The sequence below is a fragment of the Branchiostoma lanceolatum genome, chromosome 2, assembly GCF_035083965.1.
Source record: "Branchiostoma lanceolatum isolate klBraLanc5 chromosome 2, klBraLanc5.hap2, whole genome shotgun sequence".
Classification (NCBI taxonomy): domain Eukaryota; kingdom Metazoa; phylum Chordata; class Leptocardii; order Amphioxiformes; family Branchiostomatidae; genus Branchiostoma; species Branchiostoma lanceolatum.
The window spans coordinates 36,996,590-37,002,589 of NC_089723.1; positions in this window are offsets into that span (position 1 = coordinate 36,996,590).

Below are 6,000 nucleotides of genomic sequence, written 5' to 3' on the forward strand. Positions count from 1 at the left end.
CATTCACCGATTTCTTCAAATCAAGCTCGTATGTAGCGTATAATACTACTAACATTTCAAAATATATATTAGATAGTATTGTGTTCCCATTGACCTAACAACATCTTGTTTAGCTGAGGGCAGTGTGTTTTCGTCTTTTTCAGCTCAAATTCCACGATCTATGAAGGGTTTTGGATGGTTTAAAACGAAAAAGTGTTGATTTCTTTATTTCAATTGAAGATTTACCAAATTTTATGAGAGTGACACTGTGTTTTTGTGAGCTTCCAGGGCTCCGATTGAAATCTTTGGCTCAAAATATAAGGTTGCACACTGCGCTACCTGGGTTTGGAATTAACTTGCACCAACCGAAATCTTGTTGCACTGTGCAACGTGCAACCAGGTATTTTGCACCCTGATGTACCTACAACATTACGTCTGTAGCTGAACAATTTGTCCACAATATGTGTTTAGGCTTTTTTGTAACATCACTGATCATAATCACATACATTTTCACCGCTTTTATATGTTGTCTTTGTATGAAAAGTGTAGTCATTCTTATGTTACCCTGAGTAGCAACTCTATTGCCGGTAGCTCAATACTGCGGTACCTTGATATCCACTATTATCTAACTTTGCTCCAAATATCCAGATAACAAGTTAGCATAAGCATTGAATCAGACTTAAACACGGCTGAATATAGGCTACATGAACATTATCCCTTATTTGCAACATGATTTGTAATTACTGTTTTCCTACCTAGCCTCCTTCCTGCTGCCTAAACTGGTGACCAGTACAAATCCGGTTTTGAATGGCTACCTTAGCAGGTTGAAGGTTCATCCAATCCGCTTTCCTACTTGACTTTAAGAACCACTAATTCTACAACTAGTGTCTTGCTGACACCCTGAATGTTCAGAAAATTACCACCTGCCCCACTTTTGACAAGCACAGCCAGCATTTGAGATGTACGTTTTGTTGAATGTTTTTCATTGCTGAGTTCCTGTATGAACTCTCATACGTTGAAACGATACTTCAAGTTAAGCTGTGCACATTGTTATCCATTTTACCAGGCAGTTGTTTTTTGGGGAGCTTATAATGTGCTTTTTTTTCAGACCACAAGAAAATGAGAACAATCAAAACTGATATGCGATCAGAAAAAAAAGCATGTTATCAGCCACAGAAAAGTCTGACTTGTGGAAAGCCTGCTTTTGTGAACAACAAACCAACCAGATGCAGTAGTTCATGAAGCAACATTTGCTGTTGTTTCTTTCTTGTTTTTTTTGGTTTGTATGGAAATGGTGGGAACTTGTTGAAGATCTCATTGAAATATTGATTACTTCTATTTACCTGTGAAACCTGATCCAAGATCTGTGAAATTCCTAAAGCCCCCTTCCACTAGAGACTACAACCGCAGAGCAACCAAAGATTTGGCAAATCACTTATCAAATTTTATAGATGAAGAACAATTTTTAAAAAGTGTTTGTGTGTTTTGGTGTCTTTTAACCTTTAGCACTCTGAAGTAGCCGTTTGGTACCCAATTTCGTACTGGTTACAGAGTTAAGCAGCAGGGAGAAGGTTAAATCATTCTTTTACGTCTTGCATCATCTTCCAATGATGAAATAAAGGGTAAGTTCTTTCTACAACTACCTAAGCTGCAGAATACAGTGGATCATCATCAATCAAGGGTCACACAAATCTAATTTTGGACAATTCTGTATGGTCGCTCAGTGATTGTCGTCTAGCAGAAAGGGGGTCATACCTACATGTAACATTACTTTCCATAGATTAACAGTCATTTCCATGTGAACAGAGGCTTTGGGCGATGCCAATACCAATTTGGAGTAGTATGAAGTGTTTCTGAATAGTTTCATCAGGTTGGTAAGTCACTGAATAAAAAGACTCTTTTTACACAACCAGGAGATTTATTTCACCAACGTTTCAGTGACCATCTGTCACCTTCCTCAGGGCAATTCTGACTGATTCACATTGCACTGCTGTACGTTTGGGACAGCATTGTGATGCCGTTCCCTGTGACTGTATATATGTAAATACTTTGCGTTTGGGAACGCATCTATAAGCAGCAACACCTGTGCTGCAGTGCAATGTGAACCAGTCAGAATTGCCTAGAAGAAGGTGACAAATGGTCACCGAAACGTCGGTTGAATAAATCTCTTGGTTGTGTAAAAAGAGTATTTTTATGCAGTATGAAGTGTTACTGTTAATCCACCAACAATGCTGAATATGTACTTAGGGCCAGCATCAATATCCGCATATTTGTATATTTATATTTTTATACACGGAGATGATGATATACAACAATCATGGTTTATGATTCGAATATTGTATGAGCAAGCCATGCTTGGTGTTACATGTGTACATAGCAAAACTATTGTGAGAACCTTGTAGAAAAAACTTTTTTTTAATAATTGTTGTGCCTTACACTTCTGGAATGGTCAATTTTGAGGAAGGGGGGGGGGGCAAAATCTGAGATTACTTGAATTCAAGAGATGGTGTTAATGACCCTTGCAATACATGTACTTTGTACAACAATGTACATGAGGCTTTGTAAAGATAATGCCACTGTTTTATGATTTAAGAAAGCATGTGTCTCAGCAATGGTATACCGTAGTAGCTGTACAAATAGGAAGCTTCCTTTGTAGGATTGTGATATGTCATCACTTTGGTTAGTTTTATAACAAAGACCTTTTTTGTTTTCATATTGGTCCATTGTAATCACCTTTCCTGTGATTAGGTTTCGGCGACAAAGCTTCTAAAACTTGATCAAGTTTTCTTGTCTCAAATAATGACTGATGTAGACTGATATCTAGAGCACTGTGTAAGCCAATGAAATGATGCAGTAAATGAATTACGAAAAGCTGATCTGATTCTTTTCTTCTTTCATTAATTTTATTTGAATTGCAACAGCACAGAACCCTTGGAACACTAAACCGTGCTTGCTGCATTGGAATTCTGCACCACGCATTACAGAACATACTATACAACAATCGCTTCAAAATTCACTGCAGTAGATATAATCTAAAACAATGCAGTATATTACCTGATAGTCAATGGACAAGTGGCTCAGTTAGCAGGGGCAGCAAATCTTTTTGATGTTGAAATATGGAGAAGCTTTATTGACACAAAAAATACGGTGACTTTCGTAGCGTCGACTATAAACCACAAAACGGAAATACAATATATAAATTCTACTTACTAAGCTAACATACGTGAATCTCTATCATAATCTTGTCAGTATCTTTTCTATTAAATAACAAAGTGATCTTTTCTAATTTACCTATATTTGCATTGTGAGAGCTGTCAGATCTAAAGACACCTCTGAGGTGCACTTGAGCGCTGCTTATGTAAGGACGCTGATGCATGAGGCGTTCAATGGTGCAGCGAGATTGTTTTTTCTTTCGCTGAACGGTAAAAGTACACAGAATTTTGTTTTTATCCAATGGATATGCATGTAGATATGCATACCTTGTTAGAGTTCATTTATTTATTGTTTATTGAATTTTGCAAACAGCTGGGTAGTTCAACTCTGACGAATTGTTTTCAAGGGGGCATAAAATCTCTATTGCGTGAGTTATTTTCTTAAGAAAATTGATAAAAGTGAGGCATATCGTATGCAGATAAATGCAGTGCTTGCAGACAGCTAGAGCAGAGTGCTTGGTCAAGGCAAATAGCATTGCTGTACAAACAATAGAATGGGTGTGTCGACGTCACATTACTGTTCCGTCGTTACGCTGATTCAATATTGAGTGTTATGAGTTAAACGGCCTATCGGTCAACTGGGGCTGCGTCAGCGCTCTACGCTTAAGACAGGAAAGCAAACGACTGCATTACCTTAAATTCAGGGACGTCAAAAATTGTTCCGTTACACTGATTCAACCTTCAGTGTTAACATTATGACTTAAACGACCTATAGGTCAACTGGGGCTGCGTTTTAACGTGACGTCAGCGCTCTACGCTAATTCAGAAAAGCAACGGCTACGCATTGTAATACGCTAGATTCCGGCGCCAACTACGTTTATGTTGAATGCACCGACTACACTCTACGTTACGAATTACGTAGAGTGAAGCATGCAGACCGCCGGTCAAGTTCAAGTATCATACAACGAAAAACGAGAATAAGATAATAAAGCGCTTTCATGTGCGATCACTTGAAAGCTTTTCTTTCTTACGCTACTGACTTCACAAACTAACTTTGAAATGCCTGCCCTAGAGTCACCCATTTTGAGAATATTTTGGCAACACTGAGGTGGTTTTATCGACATTGTGGAGTCTGTGACGTGTAAACACGCGGGGTGGAGGCGTTGTGACCCCACAGCAGAAGTTCGGGCAGCGCAAACACGTCGGATTTCACATATTGATCTCCAACGACTCTTTTCTTCCTCACAGGGAATCAATGGAAGCTTTTAACACGGCAAAGCCTCCGTGATTTGTTCGAAAAATAGTAGAAATCGGTGAAATAGGTACGAGTAAAGTAAAGGCAGTGCCAGAGGGTTATCCGACCTTGCAATACACTCCCCCCCTATACTGGCCAATGTCTACAATTGTTGCAAAGGTCTGGCCACACAGACACACACGCACACACACACACACACACGCGCGCGCGCGCGCACACACACACACACACACACGCGCGCGCACACACACACACACACACACACACACACACACACACACACGCAAAAACACTTACACGCACACACGCACACACACACACTCACACGCACACACACACCGTGACACGGACACACTCACACACTCACACACACTCTCTCTTTCTCTCATTCCCGTAATAAGACTGTGACTTCAGTAACTGCGCAAAAATACGATATAAATCCACTGTCCAGTAGAGGACAGTAGAGACTGCATCGTGATCTCCAACCACGGTCTTTTCTTCTTGGGTCAAGTTGTAAAGATTAACACAGCACACGCACAGAAGATCTTTTCTAAGCGTGCCTCTGTTTTACCTGACATTCGTCCTTGCACGGATCGACCGAAGAAGGTGAAGTGCCAAGCCCTTGTGTTGACAGCCTGTTTGAACATCACACGGTGGAACGCCCTTTTGGCAGCCGTCAGGACAGCTAACATTGTACCTTTTTCTGTTGACCATGATCACAAAGTGCGACGTCATTTAGTTCTATAACGTTATAATGTCCTTGCTAAATCTGTACTGCAAGTTGAGGTTGCCAAAGGATTGGCCGGACAGGGTAGTACTACGGTACTGAAAAAAAAAAGGAAGCGCTTGTTCCCGATCAATAACTTATTCTGAACTAAGGATTAACACTTGACTTTCGTTGGAAGGAGACCTTAATCAACCACTCATCTTAGAGGTATTTGGTTTCTTTCATGGTAACAGTTATGACTTCTGTCTGTCACCGGTTTGCCAATATGTCCTATCTTCATTTCTCCGCCTTTTATGTGGTCATCTAACGAGTGAAATCACAATATTCAGCTGGAAGTCTTTCAAAATCTATGTACAAAACACGATATTTGCTTCTCCTTGCTCGTTATTCAAGCCCCTGTCACACATTCAGGACCTTTCCAGGGTCGGCGCTGGGTTGGGAGTAGCCTAGAATCCATCATATCTAGCTCCAGTTCGCTCCCAGTCTGATCGTATCTAAGAAGAATATGACTTTCCGGATTTTGATTTTTCTAATCTATCGTTGGCGGACGACTATCAAGACTGTAAACTGTAAAGACAAGTAGGCAACCCTCCCGACCAACTCCCAACCACAGATGGCCTTGCTCACGACCACGACCATGGTCGGCTTTGTCCTATGTGTGACAAGGGCTTCAGTAATGTTGTAACTCATTGTTCAAAAGTTGTCCTTTTATCGAAAGCAATGCCCCTCAGGTCACACTGAGTTCTCACAAGGAGGTTAAGAAATGACCTTCATTCTTTAATCTCCTTGGTTCTCACAAGACTCCTGTCTTTCCCGCCACACACCTGGCCGGCTCGACCAATCATGGAACAGGGCAGTCACGTGACTACAGTGACGTCATGCTTATT